Source organism: Plectropomus leopardus, chromosome 19, assembly GCF_008729295.1.
Source record: "Plectropomus leopardus isolate mb chromosome 19, YSFRI_Pleo_2.0, whole genome shotgun sequence".
NCBI classification, from domain to species: domain Eukaryota; kingdom Metazoa; phylum Chordata; class Actinopteri; order Perciformes; family Serranidae; genus Plectropomus; species Plectropomus leopardus.
Window position 1 is genome coordinate 19,928,100 of NC_056481.1, and position 15,771 is coordinate 19,943,870.

At 41.1% G+C, this 15,771-nt stretch overlaps 1 protein-coding gene across 2 annotated transcripts in view; it reads left to right on the top strand.

The window, feature by feature from the left end:
• The first annotated feature begins 1,347 nt into the window (after positions 1-1,347).
• rhbdf1b (rhomboid 5 homolog 1b (Drosophila)) overlaps positions 1,348-15,771 on the top strand; it is a 43,558-nt gene continuing 29,134 nt past the window's right edge. The window contains exon 1 of one of the 2 annotated variants that reach the window (XM_042507680.1): positions 1,348-1,624. The gene's annotated coding sequence lies outside the window, so the exon portion shown is untranslated. The remainder of the gene's footprint in view (positions 1,625-15,771) is intronic. The other variant, XM_042507676.1, reaches the window with a different exon arrangement.

A 15,771-nucleotide genomic window follows, 5' to 3' on the forward strand; every position in this document is an offset into this window, starting at 1 on the left:
AAACTGTATCTCTTTCTCACACACACACACACACACACATCTGTTTTACTGCCAGAGGTTCAGTACAACAAACCAGATGCGTTTAAAACAGAAACTCTTTTGGGGACAGAAAGACTCACATGACAAAACCTTAGACACAGTCTTTCTTTCTCAAGTGTGTGACTGAACAAACATCATATTACTTCTCTGCACTCATACAAAGCAACTGTCAAAATGAGCTTTGCTCTAAAACAATGTGCACATCAGTGTGTGTTTGATTTGCAAATATACAGAACCTGTTCACACGTTGCACAGAAAGGCTTCTGAACAAATCCCACTGAAAGTTCATTTCTATTAGCACAAGGTGTGATTTATATCTTTTTTTTTAATGTTAGCTGCCACACCAAAAGTGACAATTCATCTGCACCACACCCAGAAACACCTGGTCAGGCTCCTACAGAGCGCAATCTATAACCACAGATATGATCCTTTGTTCTGAGCTGTATTCTTTCACATCTGACGACCACATTGTTGGACTGACTGAGTGTTGTGGTGAGGGACAAGGGGCAGATCATCGTGGTCAGCTGGAAGGGGTTGAAAGAACAGGACACCGGCCCTGCAGGGGGAACTGTTTCAGCTCAAACAGAATGTCATGTGCAGCCTTTCCAAGGAAAACTGCCATATATCAATGCACAGTGTTTTCTTCATGGGTTTGAGGAGCCCTTCAGAGCAGCACATCACACATTTGCAGCACATTACTCTCTTATATTTGGGGCTCCTGGTTCAGTTGAATAAACTGTGAAATTATCCATCAATCAGACTAAAACACCTGAATAGTAATCAAGAAGTAGGACCTCAAACAGCAACACAGAAGCTGCATAAGAACACAAACGGACCACCCCCTCATACTGGCAAGAATAGAGTTAAAGAAACCACAGTTAACTCTTTGAAACCTGAGCAAATTGCCTTGATTTTGTTTAAAACAAAAAAAGAGAAATGCACAAAAAAAAGAAATTTGTAAAAAGATAAAAGAAAACAAAGAAGGCACTTGAGCTGAAAATACTCAAACAAGTGAATGAGCAAGTAAAGAAAGAAAGGGAAAAAAGTCACTTTATAATGTTTAATCTGGATGATTTTATTGCTTTTATCTGATGATAATAAAAAACACAAACAGCTTTGCACTGACAGTGCGAACAGATGGATGATCTTTGCTGTCACACTGTGATGTAAACCCTGTCATCACCTGCAGCTGCACATTGCTCCCTGCAGTGACTCGGTGTAACCGGTGGGCGGCGCTGTGAGGTCAGCCGGTGGAGCGGCAGTCGGTCGGTCGGTCGGTCTGTCGGTGTCCCGTCATCCAGCGGCGGTAACAGGGGCAGCGTGGGCGGGCCGGGAGACTCCTTCACACCGTGCTGCTGGCAGACAGCTTTAGAGGAGCTCGCGAGCTTCACACTAAATAACGTGTTCTCATTTGACATCTTTATGGGTCGCGAGCACCGCCCTCGCTAACATTTGGAGCTCGCGCTTTGATAGTGGAACTACACTTCCTCGAGTCCGCGTGATGTGTGGCTGGGATAACTTATGAAGTGACCGGCATTTCACCGGGGGAGCCGTCGGTGTTGCAAGAACCGGATTCAGCTGGAAGGTAAGCGGGGAAACTGAGCACCACACCGAGCCTGGTGGCTCCTCTCCCGGCTGTCAGGGTGTGTGTGTTCGGCGGGAGCTGCACTGTGCAGGTATGCAGGTTTTCTTTAAAGGCGCTGCAGCACGCGGGGGTCTCTGTCTGGGTGGGGTCTCCCGAGGCAGGGGGGACAGACTGACAGGGGGGACCCAGGGATGTCATGGTGAATGCATGACGTGTGGTATTGCACATCTGGTCCGGATGAGCCTTTCAAATTAAAATGTGAAGCCTCTGGTCAGGCTGCTGACAGTGAGAGGAACAGGTGTGTGTGTGCAAGTGTCAGGCATGCACACACACTTTACGGGGTCTTATAGCCAGTGATTGATCTCCTTCCCATGATTCCTCTGGTTCTATTGATGCCTTGCTCTGCGGCCGGAGGCCAAGGGGAGCTCCAGCAGCATGAAGAAAGAAAGAGAGAAAAATGGCATTCGATACTTTGCAACTCACAGGCTAAATCCTCTCTATATGTCAGGCTGTACATGCTGCAGTAAATCAAGCCAAAGAGTACAGTATGGACACACACAGACACACACTACACACACAGGTTGTGATAAATCGATTTGAGGCTCTGCTGCTGCTCAGATGAAAGGGGGGCCGATTTTTGGCTGCACAGAAATCCCACTGAGACAATTAAACCACTGACCTGTGTCATCAAGGATTTGTTTTTGGCTTCCTGTTTGGAAAGATGGTAGGAAGCAGACTTTTGGGCCAGATGGCTGGAGTGTGCGCGTACACAAACAAACACACACACACACACACACACACACACACACCTGAAGCAGCCTGTTAGAGTTCCGACTGTTGGAAACAGGATAAGTGGCCGGGGTTTGAACCTGCGACCTGCAGTTGTACATGATGTTGAGACTCTTCCAAACTCTAATATCATGACCAGCATTCAGGGACGTCCTTGTGGGGTTAAAGTGGGATAGATTACCCAGGGCCCAATGGAAGGGGGGGGGCCCTTGAAAAGCCTTAAATGAAAAAAATGTGGTTTGTTTGCAAACCACTGAAAGTGGTGTTCATTTCATTATTTAGCCAAACAAAATTTGTAAGCATCATAAATATTTGTTAACCACAGAGCTTATTTTCTGCAATGATCCAAAATCCAATTGAAAAATCTCACAGGCTTTTTGACAAAGGCATCAGGGCAACGCTAGCTTCTGGACTGGCCTACAGAAAAATTGCATCCCTTGGGCACTCTTTGGAAGCTGTGTCACGAAGCTACAAACTGACGCCCAACACTTGTCACTGATGACGGGCATGACATGCTAAAAATAAGCGCTCCAATGATGCGTCACCCAATCATATATGTTTGTTTTTACCTGTGGTACTGTGTTGTTTAGCGTAGTTAGCTGACACTATGCTAGCTTTATGAGCAGTGTGATACACACAGGGATGCAATGAGGCATTGAAATGTCATGTTAATATGAAGCTCAGCCATAGAACTAAAGCACAGATATTTTTATGACCAAAAACAACTTTAGATGACGTTCAGTCAAGGTGCATTGTGACAAGGAGCAGACAGAAGCCTGTGACAACATAATTATGTTGACACACACTTGAGCAACACTTTAAAAAATATTATGTTTTTTTTAAATCAATTTATATATCTGCTTTAGTCCAAAAAATCATCAAAGATATCTAAAGTTATATATCTATATCTATATCTATATATATATATATATTATATATAAAGGAGTAAAAACTCAAATCACACTAATGGATGAAATGTTCCTTTAAGCGTCCTGAGCCAAACCCAAAACTAATCTTGAGAATTTGAACTGTAGACTTCTTCCCAATAAAACATGTCCAGACCTTGACATTCAACATCACAACTGAAAGCGCCTCACAGAGTCTGAAGACAAAAGTAGAACAAACACACACACACACACACACACACAGCTCTTAACAGGAAGCTGACAGCATCCTGGAAGACATGTCATTTGGAGCGAGCGTCACTCTGTCAGTGTGACTGTGATCTGTGTTATCTGTGAGCACGGTGGCATTCTGCAGGTGTGTTTCTGATCTCTTTGTCTCTCTCCATGGCACACTGAGCTCGCCGTGTGAAGCCTGTTTGAACACGTTGGATGTGACAATAGCAGGTTTATTTCTGGGCTGCTGCTCTGAGAAGTGAAATGCACCTTCATGTTGTTATGGAGTCGTCCGTCCGCCCGGTGCATCAGGCTGGAAAACTGGTTTGGTTTTTCAGGAGCCCTGCAGCATTTTCACATTCATTTTTCAAGGCAGTTTGCCCACAAGTGGATCCTCTCCAGTGCCAACAAGCTGCACTGTTTATCTTTCTCGCTAGTGTTTTATGCCACTACATGTCACTGCACAAATATATCTAGGATGAGCCTGTCAAGAGATCTGAATAGCATTAAAGTAACTTTAACAAAAGCAGGAAACAGCATGTGCAGTGTTGTGCAGGGACATACTCTGTCTTCTCTCAGTATCTTACTCAACTCTTCTCTGTTGCTTGTATCTGATTCTACTTTCAAAAATATTCAAAGTGTTGCTACCTGTTTGCTCATGTTATATGTGTTCATGTTAATATTCATGCTTATTTCACTGTGTTATCAGTGTTATCATATCAGTTATAATGATGCCAGATATCAACACATAGTGAATTAGATAAAATGTCATCACTTCATCATTTTATTGTTTGACATTTGTGTGAAATTCTGTCATAATTAGCATATAAATATTTAAGTTACGGCCATAAACATGTTTTGTGAGGTCACAGTGACCGTTGACCACCAAATTCTAATCTGTTCGTCTTTCAGTTCAAGTGGATGTTGGTTCCAAATTTGATAAAACTCCCTCAAGGCCTTCTTGAGAAATTGTGTTTATGAGAATGAGGCAGATGCAAGGTCACAATGACCTTGATCTTTGACCACCAAAATCAAATCAATTTATTATTGAATCTGTGAAAATTTGTGCTAAATTTGAAGAAATTCCCTCTAGGTGTTCTTGAGATAACATGTTAACGAGAATGCGATGGATACAAGGTCACATTGACCTTACATCGTATCATTTCATTGTTGAGTCCGAGTGGACGTTTGTGCCAAATCTGAAGAATTTCCCTCGGGATATCCCGTTCAAGAGAATGGGACGGACAACTCGACATGCTCAACATGTTTTGGTTTAATTACAATTAAATTTGGTTCTGGCATTCATTTTCCCTTCAAGATGAATTTTAATAACTTTTGTGAATCCTAAACTTTGCCTTTAGCACGATCATCAGGTCATCTCTTAGATTTTGTCAAATTCTTTGGTTTATGAGCAAATACCTCCAGGGTCTCCTACACATTCAGTTATTTGTGGCGGCCTGCCACAATTAAAACAAATGTGGTTTTATTTTTTGGGAGCTGGACTGTTCATTAGGAGTGCTGCTGGATTATGTACTGTTCAGTTATTAACTGCAACACACTCTCAAAGCACAGAGCGTACTCTGGGCACAGATGGAGCAGAAGAATGCCAGGAACAGTGAAAGTGAAACTTCAGTTCATTGTGCTGGGTCTAAAAGTTCGCTTTCACTTGCCTCTGCAGAAGCTGCTCCCCTCAATTATCGTTCTGATCAGCTCTGACTGGATCAGTTGATTATTTTATCCACCCCACGACTCATTGTGCTACTGTTGAAAAAAAGAGCTCACGGAGAGCTTCGCCAGTACTGCGTTCACAAAACCGTAAAAACCCTCTGAGTTTAGAGAGGGGACACAGAATGAATTAAATCAAATTTTTTGTGAAACAGTCCAGAATATAGGTTGGATTTAGCACTGCGACAACGTCAATACAGGATGATTAATTTTTCAGACTATGTCATGATGACAAATGCCGATTCAACCAGTTTGCATAAAGTCAAACTGGTTTAAGCTCATACACTGGACCGGAAAAACTGGCCAACTCCACAAAGCACTACTGCAAGACTTCATTGTACCTGAGAACAGCCTCGTGCAGGAGGCCTTTGTTAAACTTGAAGACAGTGCAGTCATGAATGATCTAGTGAGCTGTTTTCAGTCTCCAGCAGCCCTGTTGGTTTACGCTGCAGCAGAATAGTTTATCATAACTGACAAGTTTACACAGAAGCGCAAAGGTTTCTGTGGTTTTTTTTAAACTATCTGCTACTGGTTGCACAAAATGTAACCAGCGAATCTGATGTGCGTAATTGTGGTTTACAGTGACATCAGCACTGCAATTACAGAGCGCAGGTGCAACAGAAACCTGCTGCCTTCAAATGGATGTCAAGCGAGTCAACAGCTTTAAGGAAAGATTGCTGTAGATGCCAGCTCTGGTTGATTCTGTCTCTCTGGCAGTGATATCATTTTAAGAATAAAGCTGAAAGTTTTCTCTGCGACCACGTCGGCTCTAACTGACTCTCTCTCTCTCGCTCTCTCATCATTTCTCTTTCAGTTTCTGTCATGCTCACCCGTTTTTTTTTTTTTCGTTCTCATTTTCCCTCACATCATCTCGCTGAATCAAAACCAGAGCGGCCTCATCAGCGTGACAGATACACCTGCGCTGCCAGAGCACAAATCAGTCACAGAGGATGGAAAAGAATACAAAGAAAGTTCAGCCCTGCGTGCTATTTTTACTTTACAGAACTAAAATAAATCACCATATTTCAGGGATCACAGGGGGAATATTTACTCTACATCTGCATTTATACTAATCCTCTTTTCAACACGCAGTATTATTTTAATCTTCTATATTCAAAGTTGATGGTCGGTTCAATTTTCCTTTTCCAGCCCAGAGCTAGAGACAGAGACAAGACTGTACATCAGACAGATTGCGGAGGGTTAAACTGAAGGATCAGTGACTGAGTGTAGTATGCACACATGGGTCAATAAGAGGTCAGGAGTGGATCACTGACTTAAGCGTTCGATAGCAGTGACAAATAATGTCATTCTTTTACTTTACATAAAAATGCAAACTAGATTTTTCTCTGCAGAGTTGAAGCTTTATGAGCAGGTTTCTGACTGTTTGAGGAAAAATTTTGAAGAGTTGAGTTCCTCTGGGAATGCTGCTCCTGATTGTGTTCAGGATTATACATATAATCACATAATCACAATAAAATTACAGCTTTTATTGTGAATTTCTGAGTGTAATCACATAATATTCCGACTTTATCCTCATAATATTAGGACTTTTTTACTTGAAATTATGACTTTATTCCGGTAATGCACTTTTTGTTTCAATATGGCCCTAATCCTCCTTTGTTCTTTGACTACAATGAAAACGGACACTGGTTTATTTTGTGTCAGTCCCACATGCACTACTCACTCAAACAGCAAATCCAAATTAATTCGCATCTGAAAATAGTCCCAACAAATGTCCTTTTGATTTCTATTTGAGTAATGTTTGCTAAAAGCTACAGAGCCTGGAGTTACAGGAAGGGATGTCAGAAAATTACGAGAGATCAGCTGTCACATTTATGGGTTTTATGTTTTTTATTGTATTTGTGAACAAAAAGTAAAATAAGTGACAGCCTTTTCCTCTGGAGAGATTTTCTGATTTGATATTTCACATAAGAAATTTTTTGAAAAGGAACCAATCGGGGAACAAAACTCTGGATGAAAAGCGAGCTGTCTGTCAAAAAGGAATTTTAATCTGTCCATTATGTGGAAATCTCCAAACTTCAGTGTACACTTGATGACAATGCTGTCCCCCCGTCCAGAGTTCTCCGGAGGGACTTCAGACTTCTCCATGAAGATCCTCTCTGTTTCTTTCAAACCACAATTATGACCTCCATCTTTCCCTCTAAATATTCTTTTGAGAGCCGGTTCTCCCCCCGCCATCTCACCCTAATGTGGCATCTGTGGGCAATTACCATCCTGATTTCATACACGGCCGGCCAACAGAGGAAGCTGTTGTATTGGAGCTCTCAGTGTGAGTCTGCTGGCTCCGTAGAGGGACGACAGGAAGGAGGGACGGCAGGAGGGATGAAGGTCTATTCATGTCTCCAGGCGAGGACATACTTGGGGAGACTCTTATTGTGATGGTGACCTCCCAGTCACCATGCAGCCAACACAAAGCAGCTTCATATGAGGGTCAGCTGAGCTGCTCTCTTTGTCTGTCAACTCTTCACTCTGTCTCTCTTTCCATGTTTTTTTCTCTGCACAACATGATTTCAGTATATTCTCTTTATAGTAACTGTCAAACAGCGATCGGCTCTAAAGCGACAGATTAAAGCAAGTTAGCATGATGGATTTATAAAATATATAGTAAAACCTTAATGAAGTGATTATAACGGCAGGTTTTTAATGTCAGTGGTTTTATTATGGCTCTGCGGCGGTGATAGCTGAGGCTGGAGGCAGTATGTTTTTGGGTTGTCCATTTATCTGTGCATACATACATCCGTACGCCCATGCTCAAGAATGCAATATTTTATGAACACCTTGAGGGAATCTCTTCAAATTTGGCACAAACGTCCGCTTAGACCTAAGAAGTAACTGATTATATTTTTGTGGTCAAAGGTCACTGTGACTCATTCTTGATAACATGTTATGCCAAAAAACCTTGAGGCGATTATTTCAAATTTGGCAAAAACGTTCGAGTGGACTCAACAAGAAACTGATTAGAGTTGAATGGTCAAAGGTCACTGTGATCCTGCATCCGTGTCATTGTCATTGAAGCAATATCTGAAGATATCCTTGAGGGAATTTTCTTAAATTTGGGACAAAGATCCAATTGGACTCAAAAACAAACTCATTAGAATCTGGTGAGTGAAGGTCAAAGGTCAAGGTGACAGTGACCGCATAAAACATGTTTCTGGCCATAACTCAAGAATCAATACACTCAAATCATCCAAATGTTAATAGCATACAATAGTGAAGTTCTGACATTTTATATTCGAGAGTTTAAACGTCAACTGTGACATCATATTGTTCTGCAAAAAGACTTTTCCAGCCTTTACTCAACGTGATACCTCAGAAACAGAAGGTGAGACATTTGGCCAGATACTGAATTGATGACGCTGATCTTAAATCTGTGCTGATTGCATAAATCTTTAGTGTGTGGAGCATCCATAACTACAAATTGACTGGTGTGCAGAGGCAAACAAACATGAGGTGGTAATCCTAGTAATGTCTGAGTCTCAACAAAGTGTGTAAAAACAGTAAAAAAAAAGGTGTGCATGGGTTTCAACCTTGACGCCATCCAGCGGTGTATCATGTGGACATGACAGGTTCTGTCCAGCTGTTTCTCAACTGCCGCCAGCTGTTCTCGTATTATGCTGCTGCGGCAGGTGCGGTCCGGTGGCGTATTAAAACACCGCGACCGGTTCTGTCTGGCTGCGTTCTCAGTTAACGTCTTCTGGCGATTTTATCGTACAACTTCAAAAGGTGACTTTGACGTCTGGATCTTACGCCGAGATCACCGTCAAATCGGCAGTATTTTATGACTTTGGAATAACATTGGGCTAATGATATAGATAAGTAGGCAGGTATAGAACCAGCATGCAGCTGGGTTGGCAAAATGTTTTTTAGCAGAGCAAGAGCCATGATTTGTTTGTTCATATTTTGAGTTTTTTTAAATGCAGAAACTTTGACAGAGGACTTTTTTTGCCTGCGTACACCACGTCTTTGGTGCATCAGTGGCCCTTTAAAGTTTAATTTAGAGTTACTGAGAAATGGCCGCTCCGTGGATTATTGTCCTTTTACTGTTAGAGATAGATTTTGGTTTTGGTTTCACTTGTAAAGAAAATAAACATATCCTTTCTTGTGATGTAAGAAATTTCTGACATTTTCTGTATTTTACCGTGACCTTAACCAAGTGCTGCTTGAAAACTGACCGCAAAAATCTTGATCATGGTTTAACTGCTGCAAGCAGATATTGTATTACAAGAACATGTTGACAAAAAATGAAACGTGGGTGGCATTACATTTTTCTCAGCCGTCCCAAAAATAATTTCTAGAAGACAGTTGATGATGTTCAGTGCCCAGTCAACTTTATTGGGAAAATAATGTTTTGATGATGATTTTCTTTCAAAGGGTGTGCAGAACATTGTTTCCCTCTGACTCATGGGGTTACAATGTTCCCAGCTCTAAAACATGTGGTCAATAACTTCTCTACTGCTATCTTCTTTTTGGCTCAGAGGAGTTTTTACTCGCTGTCGATAAGAGTGATAATGCCTGCAGTCAACAAACATGACGTTGCTGATATACTGTTGATTTTGTTAGGTTTCAGTACAAACATGTTTAGTGCTCATAAAGACTTTAAAAAGACTTGACCTCAAACATAAACCTCATAATTATAAGTTTAGTTTGCCCTGTTTTGTTCTCAGTTTTCTTGGTGGATGTTTTGGAGGTTGTTGTTATTGGCAGAGCGGAAAGCCAGAAAGTCATACATAGAGTTCAGCAGCGATGCGCTCTTCATTTTAGAGCACTGGTGTCTTTTGCAGCATCCTCATTGATTGATGGGTGAGTGCTACTTCCCAGGTGGAATATTTTACCTTCTACATACTCTGTGAGGTACATTATGTATAAAAAAAAGCCTGCACACTTACTCTACACCACACAATATTGATAAAAACAATGTTTCGATCCTGCTTGGATCTTCATCAGGTTTAAATGTTTGAAAAGCTGAACCCACACCTATATTTAATCTTTATGCACACAAATAGGCAGACGAGCTTTATGGTGGCAGGTGTGGTTAACCACTGAAACCCCTCTGGGTGGGAGAACAACTAACAATGAATTGCTTAAGAAGAAGCTAGAGTTGACATCCACTTCTATCACCAACTTCTTCTTTGTGACAGACCCGAGACGGAGAACTGACGTCCCCTCTGCTGGGAAACTCTCTCCAGTACTTTACCTGGCACAGTAGCTGAGGAACCATTATACTCTCTCCAGTGGCATTTTTTGGCAATCGATTGTGCCATGAGGAGTTGGAACAGTTGGATTGATGAATGCTGCTTTTTCTGTAGTTTTTCCATTTAGTCATTCTGTGCAGTGATTCTTTACGGTTTAATCTGACAATGACTGAATGACATCAGTTAGAAAGCTTTTCATGAAACCTTGTATTTCCAATGTGAAATCATAATGAAATACTATGGAACATTTATTAAGCAAAAGGGAAAATGTAAAGCTGCTGTAATTACTTTTGCTGCATTAGCAGTGGAACAAATGACTCCGTGTAATGTGACAGTCACGTGTTGAAAGTATATTTTGAAAAAAAATGCCTTCACGTTTTTCTTGAGATATCATGTTTACAAAAACATGACAGATGAGGTCACACTAACCTTGACCTATAATAGTACGAGTGGGTATTTGTGTCAAATTTTCTTTTGAGGTTTTCCTTCCTTATTTCCTTACTTTAATGCTTCACAAAAAAAACTTTGTACATAAAATAATTGGGAACATTTATTGTGAAGAATCTTCAGATGGTCGAGCCATTTGGCATTTGACAGAATTGTCCGTGGCGAGTCTGAGCCTGTCCTCAGTGAGAGGTGGAGACCAAAAACATAGCTAAAAGAGAGTGAATTACAGTTGGGAACTTCTTGTAGAATTTGACATGTTTGTCATCAATATGATAGTCTTTTTCATAGATTTAGTGTACGTGACAGCAAGTCCACACAGTGAAACAATGGGTGCCATGTGTTGTTTAGAAATGAACATGTGAGGTGGTCAACTGTTTTTGATTACGATAGAATATTTGTCTCCTTCACATCCGCCTCTTTTTTCTTTCCATACATTTTCATGAATGGATTTCCCTTTTGCTCCTCACTCCTTTCATCTTTTCCCAACATAATGTTAAAGTTTCTCTGCTTTTTTTTAATCTTTCTCCATCTGTTGCTGTTTTTTTTTTTCCTTTTCTCTCAGCCTTGATACACCAGGTCGTCTGCAGAAAAGAGGCAGCGTGAGGCTTGTGGCCGCAGCTTTTATTGTCATGTTCAAACTGCGGAGGGACATTTCCAACCATAATGAATGCACACACGACTGCTGGTTACTTTTATTGAATGTCACCGTGGTTGACTATCGACCTTTTTGATGTGTTCAGAACTTTGCAGAAGCTGTTATCGAAGCTCTGCAAAGATCACACTACCTTTTTTTTCTTCTTGTCTTCCTGTGCAGACTGTATGCAGGAAAGGTGTGGGTGTGAGGTGAAGCGCAGCTGTCAATGTTTAAATAGTGTGAGATACAAACACTGCTTTTGCACAAATCAGTAGCCTATGCAAGTCCCTTAATCAACTCAACAATGTGTTTAATAGGAGAGAAAATGAACTTTTTGATTACTCAAAAACTTCTTTTTTTTTTTTTGCATTGGTTCCAAGTTGCTAATTAAACCTCTCTCGCTGTCACAGTTGAGTGGTGGAGTAGAGAGAGAAGATTAGAGACAGACAGAGCATGTAGGCTGACCTCTGACCTGCTCTGATTGTCTGTGCTGCTGTTTATCTCTGTATAGTTAAGCAGCTTTTTCCCCTTATTTATTAAGGTCAGAGGACATTCGGCCAGAGGAGAAAAAAATAATAATTGTCTTTTAATCATTTGTTAATCTGGCAATTATTTTCCTGATCAGTTGTTTACCATGGATGGAGCCTCTGGGCAGCCTCGACCTCGGAGCTCACCTTTTTTAGGCTGTCCAGCTCGACCTTGTGGGAGGTTTTCTCTGTCTCCTCCCAAGCTTTCGTCCTCAGTAGATCTTTCTCTAGCTGGCCTACTTTTGATTGTGCCTCTTCCACAGCAAAGAACTTTTTGTGAAGCTCAACTTCCGTCTCCGGGGCCATTGTCTCATTTTTTATTCCTAAAGGCTCTTCAGCAGTGAGTTTCCCTTTGAGCTTCTGTATGTCCAACAAAACATCTTTGTCCTTCTGCTGTCCCATCCAGCTGGTCAATCTGCCGCTCTTGGTCCCCATGGGTTCTCTTTGTCCCTGTGGGTTCTGTACCACTTTTTCTCCTCCCCACCAGTTTTTAGACTCAAGGCCTGCTGGACTCTCTCCACCTCTTCAGCATGTGCAGACTCTGGGTCTTCTGGCTGCTGAATTTGTCCACAGTGTTGCAGGAAACAAGCTTGATGGGCTTCTTCGTTATTTGTTCCTGCTGCAATTTTACACTGAAATCCATGATGCCTTTCTTCAAGGCACCCTCTCGAGTGTAGTCAAAGCTGCACCGGATTTTGGCCGTACATTTTTTCACATCTTCATGAGCCTGTGCAGCTGCAGAATCACCTCAGGGACAAACCCTCTCCTCAGCCTGTGAAGCCTTTGTGCTCTGATTGTGAGCACAAAGGCTGCTTCTAATTACAGCAGTGAGTATAATTACAGCAGTGAGTATGTTTACATGTACAAAATAGTCTGTGTTTGCCCTTATTCCAAAAAACACAAAATTCCTACTATGCAGTTTACATGTCTAATGAAAGTGAATATTCCACTAATGCTCCTGTTTGCATGCAGCTATGCCCGAATATGCCACTTATCAAATCAAAATATGGAAAAGTCAAACAGCTGTAGCCACTGGTCATTTTGCGTATTTGCATTAAAGTAGGACTTTTTTCACAGTTTCCTACTGGGCAGATTTGTTGGACTCTTTTTTTTTTCTTCCTTCACCTTTTTTAACCTTTTTGAAAAGGGTGGCGCTGAGATATTTGTGCATATATCGTGTATATATAGCGTATATCCAAAAACCTGTTCCAAATCTTTCATTAAGTTTAAAAGCAGGAGTGTTTCTTCTGCATGCATCTCTACCCCACAGCTTTGCAAACTGTTGGCGAGGTGGTTTGTGTACAGCGTATCCATGACAATGCACAGAACCAAGAGTAAATAGACAAGAGGCACCCCAGTTGAGATGCATATCCCGAACTGGCTGTATCTATGTCCAAATAATGCCCTTAAAACTGAAATAATGCCGGCATATCCCATGTCTTAATAGGAAAATGCTGAATTCGGAAAACAGAGACAGGATATACTGTTTATATGACCTCAATCAAATTGAGAATTTTGTCATATTCTGAGTAAGAGAGTCATAGTTTGCTGCTTCAGCTTCTGTATAGCTTTGTCCATTTTGAGATTTGGAATTGCAATTTTGACCAGGTCATGGCGTGCTTCCTCCAGCTCGGTCTTCAGTGCTGTGATGCTCCTTTCTTCAGTGACCAGTCTGAAATCAGACGGATGCTCTGTGAATTGTCTTCCAGCTGGTCTCTCAGAAGTACATTTTTTTTCGTCAGCTTTGTCAATTTATCCTCTTGGACAAAAGTCTCGACCTGACCACTGTTGTCTCAGGTGCTGATATTGTGGCTTCCAGTTTTCCTTTCGCTGGGCCTCCATATTTCTTCTCTTATATGTTTTTTTTGTCTCTGGAAACAACAACAAAAAAGTAGTAACCTACACACTGAAAATGGCAAGTTTTGACAAAGATTTGGATCGTGCAGTAAAGCATGCCTGCTTTGTTTTTTTAGTGAATCATTAAAAGATCTACAATGATTAAAGCAACTTGTGGACGCACTTCAGAAAATCCCAGACTCCATCTCGCAGGACTATCGTGACGCTTTTTGTTATCTTTTTTTCTAAAAAATGTCTCCTGTCCAATGATACCTCAGTACAATACTTTTTGTGCCAGGGGTCTGATTCTGGTCCGTCCCTACTGATCGCCCGATCAGCACATTTCCAGTTGCTGCTGTTAGCAGAGCTGCTCTCCTTCCTGAGATTTAAGCATTGTGAATTAGAAACCACTTTTGTGTCATACACAGTCTGTGGAGGAGTTAAACTTCAATTGTTCCCTCTTACTGCTCCCCATATGATTACAGAAAACAGTCAATGATACAATAGAAAGCTGATTGCGTGGAGTCATAAAAGCATCAGGAAGTCATGGACTGGACAGAATTTGGGTGAAATATTGTCAGGGAAAGATGTCAACACTCATCTGTTTTCTCTGTTGAGGTCATTTATCATTTATTGTTTTGTCTCTGAGTATTTCCTAAACTGACACACTGCTTCTGTCGTGGCAGATGCTAAGTCATTTATTAGTGTTTGTTTGCAGCAGATTACACAGTCGTACTACAGCAGGACTCTGCAAACAGAAAGGAAATGACCTACTGTGTTATGACTGTAACATCTGGCGGGGATGAGAGGGGGTAAAAGCACACGCCATAACTCACTGTTAATCTATGTGACCTACTCATGCTTCGTTACATCACAGCAAACAGGATGATGGAGAAAAAAAGCAGATGTACAGTTTTGTGGAAGCTTCAAGGGGCAGTGTAGGAACACAAACTGTAGGAAAAGATAAATGCCTTATTTGCCTTTAGATTGATTTCTTTTTGCATAAAGATTATAAATATCTGAGCATACCTAGATGAGTTTCTGTGTGTAGTATGGTTGCCTCTCTGTTCACAGGAAGTCATGAATTCAAGTTAAAAAGGAAAGGACAAAGGATCTCTTAAAAAGCAGCGAGGGAGTCCTTTTTTCCTCTCCTTTTATATACTTTGGTGCAAAATATCACAGACTGTATGAGCCAGGCTGTGTTCGGTTACTATTTGTATTGATGTATGTGCACATACAACAGACAAAAAGTAGTGTATCAGAATCTGTATATAACCCCTATAATCAGGCTGTGCTGATGGGAATAAAATGAGGTAATATAAAGAGCAAAGGTCCATGCAAGGAGGCAGGCTGGGGTGGTGGACGGGTCAAACAAAGGCACGACTTTCACCTTGTAGACTGGTGTTTGTCTCCTGTTTAAAACCTAATGAACTTTGAGGTATTTTAGGTACTTGATGTTTCTTCTGCCAGACTGAACCAAGGTCACTTTAATTAACTAAACCTTACCTACCTAAATTCATATTAAGTATGCAACATGACGACGCCCAACCATGTTTCTTTTCCTAAACCAAACCTATCTAACTTCATGTTAAGTGTGAAACTTTATGTTAAGTACATTACGTGATAACAGCCAACCATGTTTGTTTTCCTAAACCTAAACTACATAACTTTCATTAAATATGTAACAACATGAAAGAACGTAGCCTTATGACGCCCAACGTGTTTCTGTTTCTAAACCTAACCTACATGACTTAATGTTAACTACATGACTTTACGTTAAGTACGTAACATAAAAATGCCCAGCCACATTTCTTTTCCTAAACCTAAACTATGTAAAATTTAATTAAATACGTAACTT